This window comes from Thermobia domestica, chromosome 6, assembly GCF_964235325.1.
Source record: "Thermobia domestica chromosome 6, izTheDome1.hap1.1, whole genome shotgun sequence".
NCBI lineage: Eukaryota > Metazoa > Arthropoda > Insecta > Zygentoma > Lepismatidae > Thermobia > Thermobia domestica.
This window is the reverse complement of record NC_137459.1, coordinates 108381774-108404290: the sequence shown is the minus strand read 5'-3', so window position 1 is coordinate 108404290 and position 22517 is coordinate 108381774. Positions and strand designations below refer to the sequence as shown.

Here is a 22517-nt window from a genome sequence, read left to right as displayed (position 1 = left end):
TGCTATATGGATTATCGGGAACTAAGTCGCGAAATTTGCATTGTGTTGACGCAAACTGGTACGGAATGTGCTTATTCTTAAAGAATTGTAAATTGTGAACACCTCAGTGAAGAAAAAAAAATGGGAAATCTATAGATAAAGAAAACATTTTAATGTATTGGTCTTAAAAAATACAAAGGAAGAACTCGATGTTTTTAAAGACTGATTTACCAACATTGTATTATTAAAGATGGATAACACCCGCAGTGGGGAAGGTCTCGTTTGTTTACTGTGGGAAAAGAGGACAGAAATGCGTTCTTACACGCGTTATTTTTTGTTTTCATTCAACTGTTGCAATTTTTCTAACAGTCTTGTTCCTCAGACTATAATTAAATGCTGCAATAAAGACATCGATGTATTTTAATTGTTCGAAATAGTAATATGAAGACGTAAATAAAAGTCAGTTGTGATATATAATACAGAACGTTTTGTAACATAGGACAAAATGACATAAGTTGAGTTTTCCTCAAACACATTCCGAATGAGTGTTCGTAATTTCTCAACAGGTCCAGGTGAGGTAAGTATGGAAAAATATGTTGCAAAAGACAATTTTAAATTCCAGAAAAAAAGAATTTTATTGTGGAATAAAATAAATAAATGTACACTTGTCTGAAATCATACCTTTTCGGTGTGGTTGCTTATACAGTGAAACTCCAATCATTCGGATTAATGAATTTTGGGCATAATCCGGATGAGTAGGGAAATCATCATTTGTTTATTTATATATATTTCTGAATAGGTGCTGTTTTACTATACGGATCCACAGATTCTAAAATGTACGGAAAATTTTGAGGAAGTCTTTTTAATTTGCCCATTTTATGTCGAGAAAGAACCCCTGCGGCGCTTCTAACCCGTTCCTACTCCTAGTGCTACCTCTATCCCTCCTACTATTACTACTTATACTATGGATCCGTATAGTAAAACTGTACGTCTGGATATTACATCTATGGCATTAAGCCCGTCACTGGGGGATGTCCCTCGGAGAGCACATCCCGGGGAGGGGCACTTATTCCGAAGTTGGACGTTCACAGTCCTTGTACATCCGCCGGGAATAATTTAGTTTCCGGGGGTGGGGTATAATCAGCAACCAAACGTATACAATCTATATATCATTCGATTCAGCTTGACAAAACAAATCGATCGATACCAAATTTAACTACTTCCGGTTAACCACTTCCGGTTTACTGAGCCTAATTTAGTTTCCGGGGTGGTTAACCGGAAGTAGTTAAATTTGGTATCGATCGATTTGTTTTGTCAAGCTGAATCGATTAATATATAGATTGTATATGTTTTGTCGCTGATTATATCCCACCCTCAGAAACTAAATTAGGCTCAGTAAGCCGGAAGTGGTTAACCGGAAGTAGTTAAATTTGGTATCGATCGATTTGTTTTGGCAAGCTGAATCGAATGATATATAGATTGTATACGTTTGGTTGCTGATTATACCCCACCCCCGGAAACTAAATTATTCCCCATCCGCCATGTTAATAGCATAAATGCTCGTTACTTTCCCACAATGCAACTGTTCGGTTACCTTGCGCCAAGTAGTTCCCTCCGCTCGCCGTATAGTTCCATGTTTATAACCGCTTATATATAACAAATAAATAGATTTTTCGAGACCCTTATATATTATCAAGCACACAAACGATCAAATTATCCATATCTTCCCTGTAAATTTTCAAAATTTTGCTGGAAACGGACGTCCAACTTTGGAACTTAACCCGGGGGAGGGGGCTTGAACCTGTATGGTAAGTTCCGTTCCGGCATTTGCGTGGTGTGAATGAAGAAAAAGCACTCAGGATGGCTGGCCTGAAAAGCTGTTACACCATATCAATGGGAATCGAATCCGGGACCGTTTGCACCAAAGGCGAGAGCATTGACTACTACACTACACGGAGCCCATAGGAAATAATAATAAGAAATAGTTGTGCGATTTAGAAAACTAAAATTGTCTTGGTGTAATAAAAACATAAGAATAATGCATGTTGAAAATCGTAACTTTTACAGCATACAAATAAGAAGCAAGAGAATATATAGTCAAGAAATATATATATTTACGAACGAATAAATACAGTTTGTCTTTCATTAAGTTTATTTTAAATGCAATTTCCGGATGACTGAAGTTCGGATAATTGTAGTTATACTGTATATATAAACATAACAATTTCATATATATATTACGCTAGCTGAAATTATGTCCGTTCTTTGCACGTGGAGAACAGGTTTATGTAAAATATTTTAACCCTTTCCTCCTATTAAGTAGCATGGTGGCTGAGTGGTAAAGTACTTACCTCTGGTGTATTGGGTATCTGGTTCGATCACCAGCCAAGTAAGTTCATTATAGATAACGTAATGGGCGCCCGAAGAAAATTTTCTAGGGTGGGGGCTCAAATCCCTAGTTACTATATTACGTTTGGTATTTTTTATTTATATTAAGAAATCTTAAGAAATTTAATACATTTTCGTGAGCCAGGAGTTGGGCTCGGGCCCCACCCTGCCCTCACCTTCGGGCGCCCATGGACAACATCGTGTCCGTGGGTTTTTCGGGGTACTCCAGTTTCCTCTCACATTGCCATCCTATCAATTCTTCCATCATCAGTCACTTGCATTAATCATCCTTCGCCTAACGGACATAATTGTTTGACGCTAAACTGAAAGATTTCATTTTTCCCTCCGTCCCTTAAACAGCATTACAGTGTCGCTTTTCTTCTCTTGAATTGCTCACTAATATCGATCGTTTTCTACTATTTTTACATGTCACAATTCCGCACCTCAGCCCATACCGATGGGGCTGAACATGTATTTTAACGCCATCATGAGTATTGCTAATAATCTCAGCAACCTCATAGCAATCTGAAAGTCTTTTTTATGCTTATGTGCTAGAGAATCTACAACAATTTCCTGAAGAAGCGTCCCTGATTTATCTGTCGGAAATAGAAAAAATGAAAAGACGCCCCTAATTAAGCAAGCGGATAACTTCCCCGCATTCCTAGTGCAATCTTCATTTGGATTCAGTTCTCTGTCAGTCCAGAAATCAGATTATTATGTTGTTTCTACATGCAGCCTTTTAAACAAGCACTTAACGGGTATATAATAACCAGGGAAATGGGGGCCCGACACTCCTAACGACTTCCTGTTCCCACGAATGGAGTTTGACTGTTAGGTGTTTATTTAAGCATGTTTAGTAGAGCAAATGACGAATGCCTATAACAAATTAAAGTGCCCATTCTACACACAGGAAGAATAAAGTTCTATTAATACAAAGCCGGAAAAAGCATAGAGCCGATTCTCCTACGGTAGGGAAAACATTTTAGACATGGAGTTGGACGCGTGTGGTTGCGTTTGAAATGTACGAATCCTTTGATCACAGCGTTGATGTCAGAAATCGGGCCTCGTGGCCGCAGAAATGGTGTCCCAAAGTCTTGGGCATGGATCCTAACTATTCGCCTATTAAGCATGGAGTTGTTGGGCGCGGGTGGTAACATTGGAAATATCCGGGTCTCTTGAGCATAGTGGTGATGTTAGAAATTGGGCCCTTGGCTCCGAGGCCCCAAAAAATGGAGTCGGATTCGTTCTATTCCTCTTTTAAACATAGGGTTGTTGGACGCGGGTGATGGCGTTGGATAGATTCGGGTCCCCTGAGCGCAGCAGAGATGTCAGAAATTAAGCTTACTACCCGAAGCCCCAGGGAAGGTATCCCGAAATTTTGGGCTTGAGTCCCTTCTATTAACCTATTAAACATGGAGTTGTTGAACACGGTGGTGGCATTGGAAAAGTCCGGGTTCCATTAACACAGTGTTGATGTCAGGAATCAGAGCTGGTCTCGAAACCCAGAAATGGGGTCCCGAAGTATTTGGCTCGGGACCCTTCTATTCCTCTTTTAAACATGGAGTTGCATGATGCGGGTGGCGGCGTTCGAAAATTCCAGGTCCATTGAGCACAGAGGCTATGTCATAAATCTGGATCGTGCTCCGAAGCTCCAGAAATCGGGTCTCAGAGTTTCGGGATGGTTCGCATACTTTCGTATGGCTAAAAGTCAATACCAGATTGTGCGAGATAAAACCATCAATTTAGCTATTTAAAAAAGGGAGAGACCAGCAATTCGAAAGATATAAAAAAAATCCATCAAATGTCTGTCACTACAACGGTTATTGTGGACAGATTAATTGCCCTCGTTTTGCTGTACAAGTTGGAATAGTATGTGATTTGCTGCTTTGTGGGTACTGCTGCATAGACTGACATGAACTTTCTTTTTCTTTTTTTTCTTTTTTTTTTATCGCGATACATCAACAGTTCTCTCTCTTTTTCGGTCGAGCGTTCACTCTTGGTGTTACCAATCGACTGTGCATCGTTCCAAACAATTTCTTGTAGATGCTTTTTCAAACATTGTCCAAACAATTATTTCTATCTGATTTGGCGATTATTTGTCTTTCAGGAAATAAATCCTTTTCTATGTGTCTATTATATTAACTTTCCGGAGTAAATAAGAGAGGTTCACGCTAAATGTGTCGGATGCGGTACGCAGAAGAAACGCAATGTACGGTACTACCCGTACCAACCACAGTTGACACATCAACATCCCTTGCCTCGATAAAGTAAATGTGGTCACTGGCTGATAACTGAAAAAGGAATCTCCAACTCATAGGTTCTGAAAATCCGCCCACCGAAGGAAGTCTTTGCAAGAACTCTATCAACATTTACGAGTCTCGCAAATGGCAAATTAACCCTAAAATTGTTCAAGATGACCAAGTTCCAGTAGATGTTCATAGAAACTTGTTGTCACATGTTACAAATGGACATCAGCCACAATGACAACTCGGACGACAGTGGTGGGTGTCGTATTGGGTGAGGAGGAGGACCACAGTGAGTGCAGACAAGAGGCTGAGACAGAAGAGGACGATTACTCTGGTGATGAGCAACCTGCTCAGCCCATTCCTAAAACACCTGAACCTTATGTGGGTGATTTCACACAGCACTGCAAACGCAGATCTAGTCATGCATCACGCACATTTAGATACCCAGGTTAAAAAAAAAAAAAAAAGTGCAGAAGATCACTGCTTCCAGGGTCTTATCAATGCTGTTTGTTGTCGATTACCGCTTCTTTGTGTCTCCAACTGATTCTTGAGTCAAACACTGTCATGGGCGGCCAACTTAGCCGGCAAGACCTCCTGGTCACAAACAAACTCCATCGCGATTACGTCTTGTATTTGCAAGGCGGTGACAGCAAGTGCTTCCTCGATGCTGATCGCTTTGATCTCATGAATGATGAAACTTGTGATATCTGGTTTGAATACAAGGCTCAGTTTCAGGATATCTTACAAAATGTTGCAGCTCTCTGCACCAGCCTTCAGCTAGGCGTGTTTCCATGCGAGATCAGGGCTGCCCTCTCCAGTAGAAACATCGGCTGCCTAGTAAGCTTGAAGCGGCGAGTTGTGGGTCGAGAATTTTGTACGGCAATCGCTACGATGGGCGAAGTTCTGGTGCAGCTATACTATACGCCTAATTGAGCCACATTGCTTGGACAAAGTAGCATCCTATTCACCTTTGTTTCTAATAAGGGATCGTCGGCTGCTGACTATTGCAGATGGTAGATATTAATAATGCGAGAGCTCGAAAAAACTATGCCTTTTAGCGCGAAACCTGATGCGTGTAGAAGAACAGCTTATACAAGTTTATGGCGCTAGTCCTCTCTAACGGGCAACTGATGGCTTTGCTTGGTTCTTCACCTACAACACAGAATGATGCCTCCATTCTCAATAGTAATCTCCGGAATAACCATCTGCTTTTCACGCAAGGGGGCTATACACTGGTGGAAGAAGATGGTTTTCGGGGTGCTAAGACAAGTGTGGAGGCAGGTAGCATCTATTTATTATATTCCGCAGAGCAGGGCCCCTGGAACTGCAAGCAAGTCAACGATTCAAGACGAGTCACTAAGGTGCGATTTGTCATCGAACCTTTTCTTGTTTTTTTTTTTGGGGGGGGGGGAAGCGGCTGGAAGCAACGTTTCGCTACTTTGGCATTTTAGTTCGCAACGTACCGCTGACAAGGCGCTCGAAATTACTTGTGCATTGCTTAATAAGTTTGTCCTGACGGACGCAAACCAGGGCAATCCAGCTATGGCTCAACGTCTAGGAAATTGCATGAAAACGGAGAATGAGATGGGTAAGTTGGTTGCGGAGTTCTCTCCTCTTTAAATATAATGTGAGGCAATGCACTTGTTACATGCTCATCCCAGTTGCCGATGTCGCCAAAACCTTCCCACGTCTCCTAAAGACGACCCCCGTCTCATTGCCTGTGGCTCTTATCAACTGGACAATGTGATCCCATACCTTGAGACTGCAAACAATGCTGACGTTGATCATGATAAGAACCGCATTGGGCCGTTGGCGTCGAAATCGATCAAGCCAACGCCACTGTGGTGAAGGGCGTCCTCCATTCGCGATACTCTGGCCAAAACAAAACACGAAAAGATTTTTTGCTGTTCCATTCCGACACCACCCTGCATGCAATTGATAGAGTGGTCGAGTATATATTTGGTGTAATTGTGATAGTAGTGTAAGGACTGCGGGATGCTGTAGCCTCACACCTTTTGTATCTGAGCCGGACTGCACTTTTGTATCTGAGCCAAGATATCAAAATCCTAGATCGCCCATGTAACCATTATATGGATATGATGTTTGACCACCTTGATTAGTTTGATTCCTTTGAGGATCTCGAGCTGGGTCATTAATTGTTTTGTCTTCGTGATCATTCAGTATAGTTGGGTACATCGTTGCAAGTCAAAGTAAGTGGTTGTTGATACTATTGCAGGGAACAGAGAAAAATCCCATACACTTCGAGCTATATACGTTTAAAATTCATTTTCTTTCGTTTTCGGCAGCCTAGAGCAGTGCTATTCAACCGGGGGTACGCGAAGATGCTTCTGAAGGTACGTAATCCTAAAAATAAGAATATTTCGAATATTTATTGAATGGTCATAGTTGGAGAAAACTTATTCTTTCCAATGGACGATTTCCGAGATGACGTCACACGCGTCTGATATTTCCAAGTAATCGGTTAACATGTATTGCATACAATCTCGGATATATTTTTTCCACAGGCATGTATCTACCTTTTACATTTCTGTAAACCATCCCACAATTTTGGAAACCATCATCCCTGTAAATAGTCTTTTGATTGGCACAATGATTGTCTTTTTGTTGGGTCTCTATTTAACTCCCTTTTTAATCAACAGAACATGCATATTAAGTTAATTTCGATTTAATTTCTTTTCAACAGCTTCAGGGGTACACAATTGGATGGCGAACAGTGTCTAGGGGTACGCGAGAAAAAAAAGTTGAATAGTACTGGCCTAGAGGAATGCATTGTCCGTTCTATGTTTATTAGATACAAGGATCATTTCTAAAGTAATCATCCGGATTTACAAGGTTATGGCGTGTATATGATAGAAGGTATAATCAAGCGGCATATTTTAAATTACACTTCAATAGTAATAGTTTTTGTTGGCTCCAGTTGCGAGTTGCCGCTTCAAGTGGTTGCCCGTAAAAGACGCCCTAGTATAGCCGTAGCCTGTATATTGGTGGCTACAATACTGGTAGCGTGAAGATGAAAGATGAAAATTTTCTTTCACGCGTAGTGTTTAGTGATGAGAACACTTTCCATTTACGTGCAAAAGTGAAGCGCCACAACGTAATAATACGGGAATTGCAGTGGCCACATATCATAGTCGAACATGAGAGAGACTGTCCTAAGCTTTAATGTATTTTGCGCCATTTCCCGAGAAAAGATATACTATGGGTTCTGCGCGAAAGGCACTGTTACAGAAATATAATACCTGGATATATTTGAAAGTTAGTTTTCTCCATAACTACGAGAACATAACGAAAATATCATATTTCGAATGACGGAGCACTACTGCACTGGGACCTGCATATTATAGTATTTCTTAACGATGAGCAGCCTCAACGAGGGATCGGCCGTAAGAGGTCTACGGATCTTGCATTGCACCACTGGCCTCCAAAGTCGCCTAATTTATCTTTAGGTGATTTTGTTAAGAGGTTTGTGAGAAACTATTTGTCTCTCCTTCCAACAACTGTGAGCGATCTGCAGCGCCGCATAACAAGACCAGTGGCTGCAGTAATATCACAGATGCTCGCAAAAGTATGAGTTGAGGTTTACTCCTGTGTAGTAGATGTATGCTATAGTATGTATGAACATATGTGAAAGATAAATGAAATGTTGTATTCCTATACGTATTTTAAAATATACCCCAAGGTTTTATGTGCTTGTGAAATTGGATGATTCTTCTCGAAACACCTGTAATTTTTATTTTCACCGACATTCGGTACATAATGATAATCTTCGTGTTCAGTATTTTTTCAGCAGCTATATGACGTTTAATTTTTTAATGTAATACACCTTGCAATATAAATGGGACAGCATGTTCACCCACATTCGAAATTCTTTGTGAAGTTTGTCAAATAATTAACAATCTAAATTATAGGGGGAAAATGTAAACAAAAGGAAAAAAAGATTGTCTAGAAGGCAGCAAGTATTGGTGCTTGTTAAATATAGATTAAACAAAAAACGCTTCCCTTTCAGAAAAGTAAAACCAGTGCACGATATTTCTGACCTGTTTCTGAAACAAATGTGCATAATGTAATCGTCTGGTCTAAATCCAACTGAATCACTTGTTCTTATTGCGAATAATTGTTTCGCATAATTTACAAACACACTGATAGTACTCTATACTACTTTATTTCTTCAGTTTGCTTCTAATATCCATGTAGTCGTGTGTGTCACACCTAAGCAACGAATATCGATAAATTATATTAAATTTCAGAGATAGCAAGTGTGTTAAAATGTAATATTTTCTTCGCAATATGATGAAAGATATTTTTCAGTAGCAACAGTCTCCTATGAAGTTTCCGCGCAATGAAAGAAGCTGTTCAATAAATAATTTAGAGGTAAAGTAGCACATCACGAAATGGTCTTTTTTGACTTTCAACTATTCATTGATTGTATACATTATCTTTACTTTGTATAGTGTGATTGGTTGAATTGGAGTTTCACGTCCCTTTAAGCAGAGAGAGACTGTATAGATATGACCACATGAGCTCCCGCCGGGAATCGAACCCTGGTCACCCTGATCAAAAGGGCGTACGTTAACCATATAGGGACGAAGGAACTCTTGTGTAAAGTTTTAGAGATAGTAGAGTTCTGTGCTAGAGGAAATAATTTGAAAATTGTGACTCGTTCGCAAAATTAAACGTAAACGTCCCAAATCAATATTTCAGAAAATTTGACAACAAACAGTGAATTTGCATATTTGGCAAAACTTATTAATTATCAAGTTACCGCACATAATTACTTTTTATGAAGAAACTAATAAAGAAGTGGCTAATAAAAATAGTCTTTTTGGTTTGTGTTAAAAAGGCAATGTATATATAGCATATTGCACTATTTTTATAAGCATTAGGGAGGCATGGTCGCTCTGTGGTAGAGCGCTACCTCTGATACGTGGGGTCCCTGGTTCGATTCTCTTGCCAAGTAAGTTTGTGGTGGACAACATCGTGTCCGTGGGTTTTCTCTGGGTACTCACGTTTCCTCCCACGTTCTCATTCCACTAATGCTTCTATCATCATTCACTTGCTTTAATCACCGTCTCCCTTAGCTGAAAGGGCATAATCATGGGTCTTAAACTGAAAGATTTTTAATGAGCATTAAAATTTAGTGATACATAAAAACAGGCCTTATGGTTTGAATTAAAGAAAGAGAAGTTTCCAATAACAATAACCCTACTTTAAAAAATAACGTTGCTCTCTTTTGTTGCACGAAGTGTATACAATAAAGATTTATACGTAAAAGATATTCTAGGTGCTAATACAATCAGACGTTCTTCATTAAAAAATTAAAAAAAACTTTTAAATATTTGGTCTAGGAATTAATTCGTGCGGTTGGTACGCACACATTGAAGCTGTAGTACAAACACAAAATACATAAATACCTTAAGAAAAATATTGTCCATCGCTAGCCACCACTTTCGCCCATCTGTCAGGCAATGTACGGATTCCGTGGCGAAAGAAGTCCTCATCCTTGGAAGCGATCCAGTCAGAGACCCATGTTTCGATATCTTCTGAAGAAGTAAACCGCTGTCCAATCAAATCGTTGTTCATGCAATCGAACAAGTAGTAGTCCGAAGGAGCAACGTCTGGTGAATACGGCGGGTGGGGTAAAACTTCCCATCCGACATTTTCTAAATAGGTTTTGACCGGTTTTGCGACATGTGGGCGAGCGTTATCATGTTGAACAATAAGTTTATCATGTCTGTTCTCCCATTCTGGTCGTGTTCTGGCCAGAGCTTGCTTCAAACGCATTAATTGTCGTCGATAACGTTCTCCATTCATAGTTTCACCCGGTTGCAGCAGCTCATAGTACACCACACCTTTCATATCCCACCATATGCACAGCATAACCTTTGCACAGTGAATATCTCGTTTTGGTTGTGATGGACCTGGTTCACCTGGTTTCACCCAGGCCTTTTTTCGTTTAGGGTTCTCGTAATGGATCCACTTCTCATCACCCGTAATAATTCGATGCAAAAACCCCTTTCTGCTCTGTCGTTGAAGCAGCAATTCGCAAATGGTTTTTCGTCTTTCAACGTCTCTGTCTTTCAATTCATGTGGAACCCAATGTGACATCTTTTGAATCATTCCCATGGCTTTCAAGCGTTTGGAGACTGTTGTTTGACCAACGCCTAATGCTGCTGCAAGTTGTTCCTGCGTTTGACAGGAATCTTGCTCGAGCAATGCTGTCAATTCTTCGTCTTGAAATTTTTTTGGCTGTCCAGCTCGCTCTTGGTCTGCCAAGCCGAAATCACCACTTCTAAACCGTGCAAACCACTTCTGACACGTTTGCTCAGCTAGAGCATGGTCACCATACACTTCCACCAAAATACGATGACTTTCAGTCGCACTTTTCTGCATGTTAAAGTAATGCAGCAGGACACCCGGCAAAAACACTTTATCTGGCACAAATTGCGCCATATTCACTTAACTACAAACTGGTGTTGTTGACGCTTTAATCCACTGCCCTATACTACGAACGATACGCGATGACAGGGGTTTGCAACACATGTGTGGATACACGGAACTGTGGGACGCTCCGTTCGTTGCGCCATCTCTTGTCCACCCGCACGAATTAATTCCTAGACCAAATATAATAAAAAGGACATTAAAAAGCAGAAAAAATAATAAAGTCCTTAAAAGCAGAAAATAATTTATTTCTATCATTTATAAAAAGATTTTTTTGAAGTCGTAGCAAGCAGAACAAATTGATTTTTAGTATAAAGTTATTTCGATAGTGATTTTATGACATTAACCCCTTTTAGGATTTCTACTTTTTGTTGTACATTTTAGACTTTTACTCAAACAGCTACTGCTTCCTTACTATTTATCGTAGGATTACGGTTAACACCTCGTTTTCTGCAGGATAGACAGTGTCGGACTGGGCAAGTTGAGGGCCCTTGGCGCTGGTCCTTAAAGGCCCCCCACCCATATATATAAACTTAAGATGTCAGTTGCAAAATATGAGAAGTGACAAAATCACATTTTCTGTATTGAATAAATATGTAGTACAAAACAGATCGAAAATAAATAAATCAAATGTTACAATAATACTGAGATAATTAAACGTAATCGTGAAGTTACTTCATTTATTTTGACATTTTTTTACGCAGTTTTGCACCTGTTGAGGAAATCAAATCAATTACTTTTTTTGGCTATATTCGGGAACAAATCTTTTTCTGTAAACATAAAAAGTAAAGGAGACAAATGGTATGCTCAACATAAGACAAATGGTAGATTTTACAAGGGATGTATGCGAACAATGACAGCTAGATTTTTATGAAAATTGGTACCCTGACTAATTGTGTATCGCTAATCATTGTGGTGATAGTCACTCGGTGCGGAAATGCCTTGTTTACCTGCTACGTATAATATATATGTACCAAGCAGTGACCAGGTGAGACTGTGCTGAGTTATACCCCAAAAAACTCCAGGAAAAGACAGAAAATGAAAAATGTAGGCACATAATCTGATATCTACCTGAAAGGGACACTCAACCAAGAACACAGCAGTAAGGTCACGCAGTCATTTTTGCCATCCCTACACAAACTTATAGTTTTTCAAATCATTTTATGACATTAAAACAATTTACGTGAAAGAAAATAAGCAAAAAGTGAGTTACCAGTGTTGCCAAATAAAGAAGATATGAGGCTATGAAGTTGAGAAATTATGAGGTCCGTACAATGAAACGAACGAATGTATAACAACAAGACTGCAGACAGCGGCGTAGCGTAAGGGAACGCCGATATGCCCACCATCCCCTGTTAATAAGAAAAAGTACATAAATTGTTTGCTTGTAACTATCACAATTATTTCCACTGCAATCTTCTGGATGCGCTCTCTCGCCTTACTTTGGCAAGCGGAACCTACGCATGCGCGTCAGTCAAATTCACATTTTCTGTTTTTCCTCTTGTATGCTATGTACTGTATTATACCTTGGGCTTCTAGGCCTACTGCAAGCATCGGGCTTTTCGTCTGCTTTCTGTCGAATGCGCATGCTCAACTACTTGTTTCCTTACTATCCTCGTCCCTTACAACCCTTTGCTTTAGATATAAGCTGGCATATTCTTAAGTATTACCAACTCTATTTTGAACTAAGCTCTAGTTCCTGTACAGAAGGTACGAGCGCTAACGTCAAGGAAATAGAACAAAACAGAAATTGTTAGTTTAATGCCTTTTTGAAGCATGTCAATTATGTAAAAGTATGAAAATAGTTATGCTTTAATCGTAATTAGATGCATCATAATTATAATCTTAATTAAAAGCAAACTATTAATCTTCTTCATAAATACATAGTATGTCCAGTGGCATAGCCAGAAACTCTTTGAGGGAACTCACACACACAAGCATAAATATAAAGCATTTTGTAGAATCACGGTCACCGATCTGGTAGTAGGCCAAGAGAGCCAGATTGCTTAGGCCCTTCAGTCACTGGCACAAATCCCGAGAAGATGAGGGGGACATGTCCCCTCCAATCTTGGAACAGCGGAGACTGTCCCCCCAATAATCCGATTTGAAATTGTGATGATTTGTGTCCGACTGCGACAAAGGAAAGAGATGAAATTGATGTCCCTTAACTTGTTTCATTTTTTAAAAAAAGAATCGTATTCTTTAATATTTCATTGTCATTAATTATTATTAGTCTATTTTCAACTTTTTGTTTAATTCCTGAAATGCTATTGTGATCATCATAATTTTGCTCAAATAAGAGTATTGCTGCGTCATACATAATTGATTTTCTTTCATAGTTTAAGATAAGTCATTTATATTATTACAAAACAAGTGTTCTAAAATTTTAATGTAGATCATTGTGGATGCGTAAGTAGAAACATACACTATGTGATCAAAAGTATCCGGACACCTGGCTGAAAATGACTTACAAGTTCGTGGCGCCCTCCATCGGTACTGCTGGAATTCAATATGGTGTTGGCCCACTTTTAGCCTTGATGACATCTTCCACTTTTGCAGGCATACTTTCAATGAGGTGCTGGAAGGTTTCTTGGGGAATGACAGCCCATGCTTCACAGAGTGCTGAACTGAGGAGAGGTATCGATGTAGGTCGGTGAGGCCTGGCACGAAGTCAGCGTTCCAAAACATTCCAAAGGTGTTCTATAGGATTCAAATAAATACTCTGCGGAGGCCAGTCCATTACAGGGATGTTATGGTCGTGTAACCACTCCGCCACAGGCCGTGCAGTATGAACAGGTGCTCGATCGTGTTGAAAGATGCAGTCGCCATCCCCGAATTGCTCTTCAACAGTAGGAAGCAAGAATGTGCTTAAAACATCAATGTAGGCCTGCGCTCTGAGAGTGTTACGCAAAACAGCAAGGGGTGCAACCCCCCTAAAGAAAAACACGACCACACCATAACTAGTGATGAGCGCAAGAGTCTTGGTCTTGCAGTTTTTGCGAGAGTCTTGCATGCAAGACCAAGACCAAGACCAAGACCATACCTTCAAGACCAAGACCATACCTACAAGACCAAGACCAAGACCAAGACTCTTGCGCAAGAGTCTTGCACAAGTATGGTACTACTTGATTTTTTATAGAATGTAAAAAGGAAGGGGAAAAATCATTACATCTTTCACGTGAACTTCTTGGCTCCAGTAAAAATACCGCCAGAGTGAATGTGTTCCCAGTAGTTTATGCAATCCATGTGAGTCGATCTGCTCCTGTAACATATAGCTACAGTATGTCGTTTTTTGAATCGGTTGTTCACGAGACGACCGACAGCACAATTCTATGAATTGTTACAAGCTATAATAACTTCAGTGTCTGATTTACTTTGGTCATCATTAGATCATTCACGACGGCCCATGATTGGATTTTGGGAAATCACACGAAGAATAGTTGTGTCCATAAGAAGTGGATAAGCAAAAATAAACTAGAGCATGTTATGGACACGGTAGCTCAGTGGCAGAGCGTGCACCTCTGGTACATGGGGCCCTGGTTCGATCGCAGCTTGCGCTATGTGAGCTTCTTTGGTGAACAAACACCCTGTGCGTGGGTTTTCCCGTTTCGTCGTACTTTCTTCATTCCACCATTTCTCATCATCACTGTTTCCCTTAGCCTCAGTGTAATAATCGTAGGACGTTAAAGTAGATATTTCATTTAATTTCAAAACATATTAATGGTGTTCTTCTTCCAAAACTAAAGAAATGTAGTATTGAACATCGGCAATTCCGTACACCATAGATGTCGACTACATGGATATGGCATTGGCTCTGAGGTTCAAGCATCCGTTGGAAATTTTTAATGTGTACTTATAAAATTAATATTGAAATAACATTTTCATGACATTGACAAAAACTTAGCGCATGTGGCCGCAAGTTTGATTTCATAGGTGGATGGTTACACGTTGAATAATTGTTTATCAATATAACTTATAGCCCCCTTAGGTATACGGCATATCTAGGATTCAACGATATAACATTATAGAACAATAAATAATCTATATTCACAACTGAGAGTGATTTCGTACTTATTTCAAATAACTTGAAGTTTGATGCCGTTATTATGTATTTCTAATGTAGGTCAAAAGTATTTATATAAATTGAGTTTACACAAAAGACATAGACAGTTGAGTCGTTTTCAGTTTTCACTCAAATTATTCTAAAATATTGGGGCCGCGGTGGCTCAATGAAGAGCGTTCAGCCCTGGTGTTTGGGGTCCCGCGTTCGATCCCAGCCCCCGCTAAGTGAACTTTGTGGTGGACAAACACCGTGTGCGTAGGTTTCCTCGAGGTTCTCCCGTTTCCTCCCAATTTCTTCTTTCCACCATTTTCATTCATTTTTCATTATCACCGTCTCCTTTAGCCTAGTCGGCATAATCGTGGGACGTAAAACTCACAAATTTAATTTCATTTCATATTCTAAAATATTAAGAGGTTTAATTATTATTATTTTAATTTTTTCTCTCTATTTTGGTCAATATTGCAAAACATATCATCATCGTCATAATAATAGCTATTCTGCCATTATTGGCAGGCCACTTGCTGCAGCTGAGAAGCTTCGATGACTGTGGTCCTCAGCTAGTCTCTTCGTCTTAACGTAGCAATTTTCTGTCTTAATATCTTTCTTCAACTACAATCTCCTTCGCCCCCTCCCTCTAGCACGTCCCTCATAATACAGTTCCTCCTCAGCCAATGTCCTTCTCTTCATTACATCTAAAATTCTTCTTTTCTCCCCTACTGCTACTATTTCTAAAACCTTCGCATTCATTTTCCGTTCAACCTAGCTGATTCTCCCCTTTTTTCTCCATGCCCACATTTCGAAAGTCTAATTGTTTCATCGTTGTTGCGTAATGTCCTTGTTTCTGCCCCATACAGTACATATTAGAATCAGTAAAACTAAATTTCAATATTTAATTGGGAGTTCGTTCAATACAATGATGAGCTAATCGTGGTTGGAAAGAAAAAAAAATCTGACGCCTTTAGAGTGTAAAAATAATTTTGCAATTTATGGTATTTCAGTAATTTGTGCCGTCTTTGTTTTCTTTCATGCGTTTCACTGTCAGGGGTAGCCTCCCCAGTTTGGGAACCAGTGGAGTATTGGATCTGTTAAAACATATAAAAATAATACGAAATGTTGTGATTTATCTTATAAGTAGTGAAGCGTGATCACCCATTGGAAAAAAAAGTAAAGGTCATCGCCTATGTTGTACAGTATCATCACACTTACACGAAGGTAAAATATATTACATTTAGAAATATACATTGTATTTCCCTCACTATTGACGCAATGTAGGATTTATTATCCCTTATATCCAGAGTAAAATTTACTTATGAAAATCATAGATTTCTTAAAAGCAAAACTTGCGAGACTCTTGCAAGCCAGACCAAGACTGGGTGTGCAAGACCAAGACCAAGACCAAGACCGAGGGTTCCAGTGCAAGACCAAGACCAAGACCGCATGTGCAAGACCAAGACCAAGACCAAGACCACCCGGGTCTTGGTCTTGGTCTTGGTCTTGCATTTGCTCATCACTAACCATAACACCACCACCTCTGAATTTTACTGTTGGCACTACACACGCTGACAGATGACGTTCACCGGGCATTCGCCATAGCCACACCCTGCCATCGGATCGCCACATTGTGTACCGTGATTCGTCACTCCTCACAACGTTTTTCCACTGTTCAATCGTCCAATGTTTACGCTCCTTACACCAAGCGAGGCGTCGTTTGGCACTTCCCTGCGTGATGTGTGGCTTACGAGCAGCCGCTCGACCATGAAATCCAAGTTTTCTCACCTTATGCCTAACTGTCATAGTACTTGGAATGGATCCTGATGCAGTTTGGAATTCCTGTGTGATGGTCTGGATAGATGTCTGCCTATTACACTTTACGACCCTCTTCAACTGTCGGCGGTCTCTGTCAGTCAACAGACGAGGTCAGCCTGTACGCTTTTGTGCGGTACGTGTCCCTTCACGTATCCACTTCACTATCACATCAGACACAGTGGACCTAGGGATGTTTAGGAGTGTGGAAATCTCGCGTACAGACTTTTGACACAACTGACACCCAATCACCTTACCACGTTCGAAGTCCGTGAGTTCTGTGGAGCGCCCCATTCTGCTTTCTCACGCTGTCTAATAACTACTGAGGTCGGTGATAATGAGTACCTGGCAGTAGGTGGCAGCACAATGCACCTAATATGAAAAACGTATGTTTTGGGGGTGTCCGGATACCTTTGATCAAATAGTGTATCAATTATACCCTATAAATATGCATGTATTTAGATTTCAGAATGTTTTCACGGCACTAATTTGTAATACTGATATGTACCACTACTTCATTTACATCTCCTGATATATAATATACAACAGGTTCATTTCAGAAATCAGATTCATCTACCACAATACGAGTCTCATCTCCCCCCACCTGAATAAACCTCAAATGTGCCCACCTTCCAGTGTTGAGGACAACTCTGCTCCCCTGATCCTCCAAAGCATTGTTTTTCAACTTCATAAATATTTTGAACATCGCTAAAAAAAAAAAAAAAGATTATGGAAACGTCTTATCCGTCCCCAGAATGTTGACGACAGATTTATGCCCCAGCCATCAGTATCTGGATACCTAACAACGAAATGCATACACAGAAACAGGCCCCGAGCGTTTGTTTAAGACTTTCGAATTACAACTTCAAATGATACACGTATACACTCAAGTCCATATTCACGAACGGGCGTCTGAGTTCCGGATCCAAGATGATGAATTTCTAGGGGCAACATTTTTTTAAGAACGAGATTTAAGTATAGTATGCGAAGAAAGAAACTGCCCACGAGAAAAAATAAAGGGAATTATACTGGAAACAATGTTCATACAACAGTGGGGCCGAGTTTTGTCGTCACAACGGTAGTGGCAAGAAGGAACTGAGACAATTGCTTATTGGCTTCTAACATAATCCATGCATTTGCTTCTGTATGCCCCACTAGGCCTCTGCCCTAAATTTTTTATAACCCCATATTTTCCCTCGGAATAGCTATGTATTGCTGATTGCAGTAATATTGTATCGCACAAATGGCTAACTTTGGCATCCCCATTTCGGAATACCACGCTACGCTACTGACTGCAGAAGGACCAAATGTACAGTAGGGAGTAAGCCAAAACATCCAGTGACTAACTGGCTTAATACGTCATGTCAAGTGTGCGGTTACGGCGAGAAATGTACGTACTTTGCCATACTAACTGTGGCTTTTCTGTTGTATGTATTGGTCTATTATATTAAAATATTTTGCACCTGTATATCACTGGTAACCAGAATGCAGTACGTTTTATCTTCATCGTTATCTCACATGCTAACTATACGTTTCCTATACTCTCGAATAACACCTGTTACAGTTCATTAATCTTTTCGAATTGATTCTGACGTACCTTCTTGTCACAGATTTGTTACCTTTCGTGCCACAGCTTTTCTGTACTCTTTTCAGGGGCTACGCCTTCGTTTCTGTGGTTCGAAAGAAATGTAGGATTTTATAGTGTTGCCACCCCAAGACAGTTCGTTTTATAGCTCTCGGCAACGGTTCGAGATATCAATTCCACACAAACGCCATTGGAGTTACTGCACTACAGGAAGACTTGTTCACATTTCCGCAAAATGTCTCATGGAACTTCTTCTTTCTACGGCAACTCTACCATGTGCCCTTTTTGAGTGAATCCTCTATCAAGCCAGTTAGTCACTGGATGCTGTGCATTCCATAAAATGGTATATGTTATATCTTAAATCTATAAATTTGTATTGGGATGGCAACACTGTGCGACACTACTGCTGTGTTCTTGATCACACGTCCCGCTCCCGTAGGTATCAGGTTACCTGCATGCATTTTTCATTTTCTACGTTTTTATGGCGTCTTGGGGGTATAACTGGCACAGACTTACGCGATCACTGCTTGGTATATGTATTATACGTAGCGGGTAAACAAGGCATTTCCGCAACAAACGATTATCACCACGATGATTAGCGATCCCCAATTAGTCAGGGTACCAATTTTCATAAATAACTAGCTGTCACGGTTCGCATACCTCCCTTGTTAGTTTAGTTTTAACAATTTTCAACTGAGAAAATGCCCTACCACATAAAACTTGAGTGCCCTCTCACATGCGAACTTAGGCTTCAGCAATCTTTTGGTGGGAAGACTCAAGAAAGTATTTGCGATCGCGAAAATTCGACCAAGGCCTGCAGGTCCTGCGCCTCTTGATCAATGCAGGGCCTCGGGCCCTTGGCGATTACCAAGTAGCCAATGTGGCCAGTCCGGCTCTTAGATAGAGCATACTTTTGTGACGGTACCACACGCTTGTCCGTCTTATACACCAGAAACGAGAAAATCGGGTAAAACCGGGAGATTTTTCGAAGGAATAAAAACTTTCAAAATTTTGTGCCCCTCTGACCCAGGCCTGGATTCACATAGGAATCTGACTTTTTTGAAAAATGCGTTGTTATGTTCGTAATACGTGTGCAAAATTTCAATCTTGTATCTTGACAACTAAGGTCGAGAGAAATTTTTGAAAGTCTGAAGGTGACCCATTTTTTCATATATATACATATACACATATTGTATATAAAGATACATCGTGTAGGGTGAGTTCGCCAATAGTCGACCGCTGAAAAAAAATCTTACTTCTAAGCACTTATAAAGCGTGATGATTTCATAGTATTTGACAAAAGTGAATTATTTGCTTTATTTGGGTTATTTTGTACCATGCCTGTGTTAACTGCTCACTTTTAAAATTTTGCAATGATATAAAAATAGATTTTACGAAAACTCATCAAAATTCCCACTTGTCGACCATCATCGCTCAGTAGTCGACCGCATTCATGCTATTAGTCGACCGCGCGCAATTTCTATCGTTTCTATCGCGTAGAAGTAATTGATTGCCTTAGGTGATATTTCGAAATTGTATTATTCGCGAGATTTGAACTTGACAAAACGATTATAAAGATTTTATTTAATTTTCAATAAGGTTTTCTCCTTAGTGATTATAAATGAAAGAATCACGCTATTAGGATTTGGTACATAGCTATTTTATTTGGAATAATGGATTTGAATATTAAATAGATCTTTCACGTGAAACAAGACTTCTCTCCTCCGTTATATGCACACGTTATCTTATCACTTATATTACGGTTTTACAAATCCTAAACAAAGTACGAGTCTCTAATAATTTAGAAAATCCTAAGTGTTCACTTTTCTCCTGTATGAAATATGTTTCTCTCCGTGTCACTTGAGCACATCGAGTTATCTTCTCATAATGATAAGATTTCTCTCCTCTGTTATTTGAGCACTTCGAGTTATCTTCTCATATATGATACGGTTTTTCTCCTGTGTTACTTCAGCACATCGAGTTATCTTCTCATATATGATACGATTTCTCTCCTTTGTTACTGCAGCACGTCGAGTTATCGTCTCACATATGATAAGGTTTCTCTCCCGTGTTAGGTTTCTCTTTTGAGTTACATGAGCACATTGAGTTATCTTTTCATGTAATAACAGTAAGTTCCTAATTGTTTATTCAAATCATTTATATGGTACAATCTGCGCACAGGAACAGCTTATCTGCAAGTTCTTCCCATGTATACCCAGATAATTCGTTACACCGAAGATGGAACCATTTATCACAATGATCGCAACCCACTGGTTTATCTTCACTTTCCAAAGCAAAATTGTTTATTATCACTCCACATCCTGCGCATATGGCTCCATCGCCGTAATCAATTACATCTTCTTCATTGTGATGTTCTTCTACAACAGCAGTGGTCGTCGTCTTCGATCGTTTCTTTGGATTTTCCAGTTTGTTGCTCTTTTTTGCTGTTCTTTCATCCCTTTTGCGTTTCTTTTCCTCCTCTAGTTTCTTCTGTTCTTCTTGTTTTGCAGTCAGTGCGCGGCGATATTCTTCTGAGCCAATCGCAAACGGTATCTTCTCTACCTTCTTCTTAGGCTTTTTGACTGGACTCTTAGGCCAGAACAGATGCTTTTTAAAAGTTGGTGTTATACATATTGGTCTGATAGTTTTAGAGGTTGTTGCGATATTCTTCTGACTTGATTCACTTGGTCCAGCAACACCATCGCTTTCAACGTCCCTTGTTTCTTGCTGTGCTTCTGGTATAGAAACCAGAGCTTCAGTAGGAGGTTCTTTGAGAGAATAAGTATCTTGCTGAATATCTTTCATAGGTTCAGTTTCATTCAGTGTAGTTGATGTGTTTCCTTCTCATTTGATGGCACAAATTCTGGAATAGACGCTTCCTTCCTTCCTTTCTTATTAAAGGCCTCTCTGATTCTGTCTTGGAGCAGACATAACTGATTCTTTGTTTGGCACAATACTGATTTCCTCTTTCTCTTGTGCTGCAATGGTGTCGAATTTCTCAGGTTTCGTAGGTAGAATAGATGTTATATTCACTCTGTTTTCAGTTGTTGCACTTGGATTGGCTTCAACAGCCAATGACTGGAGAAGATCATTTAGTAAATCCTTTTCAACAGTGAGAGTAGCTTGAGACAAGTGTTCATTGTTGTCATCAACTACAGGGATTTCACCAACTGCAACTTCGTCATCTAATGATAAGTTGGCACTTTTAACATCAGTTTGTAGTGCTTCGTCCATCGGCTTTTCTGCTGGAAGTTTCAAAACTTCAAGAACTGCGTTGAAGTCAACCGCAGCCTTTTGAAGTTCATCCTTGTACACAGTAATTACTTTTCTTGCAGTACGAAGGTCTTCTTCACTAACATTTGGCTGAGTGGAAGTACTCTCTATGTTTTTGCATACACTCTTGATGCATTTTGTGTAGTCAACAGCGTCCGGATTGATAGGATACAGTCCACATTTGCGAAACCCATTCTTTATTGTTGACGGTGTTGCTGCTGTTGCTAGGACCTCTGCAATAAGTGGTGCAAACTGAACTCCATGTAGTTTGTCTAAAACTGTTGTCTTTGGCACACCAAACCTTTTACAGGCATCACGAACTGAAAGTTGTTTTGTTCTTACAACTTCTAAGGCGCACAGCGTATCAAATTCCGAATAGCGGAAAAATTTTCTTTTATATCCCGGAGCCCGAATAGCGGAAATTTGTCAAAAATACATAAAATTTAAAATGTTTCGCCATATTTCTAACAACAAAATGCATTGCTATATTACAAAGCAGAAGTAATCAAGAATATATTAACAAAAGTTGTTTTTCAATATTGATACTCTTAATATTTCAGTGTTCTTCCCGAAAGCAGGTTCTGACCTGAAAAAACCTGAGCCGAGTGAATCGATATTTTTTATTGACATTAATCGGATGATGATGACGTCGCAAGGACGTGAGACCTAGAGTTTAACATGAGCTCCGAACCAATTGTATTCCCATGGAAAATTGAACCCA

General features: G+C 39.8%; 1 protein-coding gene across 1 annotated transcript in view; it reads left to right on the top strand.

Moving 5' to 3' along the window:
• Nucleotides 1–254: 254 nt before the first annotated feature.
• The window catches only part of Zw (glucose-6-phosphate 1-dehydrogenase Zw), a 305974-nt gene continuing 283711 nt past the window's right edge, over nucleotides 255–22517 (top strand). Inside the window, exon 1 of the mRNA XM_081761950.1 lies at nucleotides 255–556. The gene's annotated coding sequence lies outside the window, so the exon portion shown is untranslated. The remainder of the gene's footprint in view (nucleotides 557–22517) is intronic.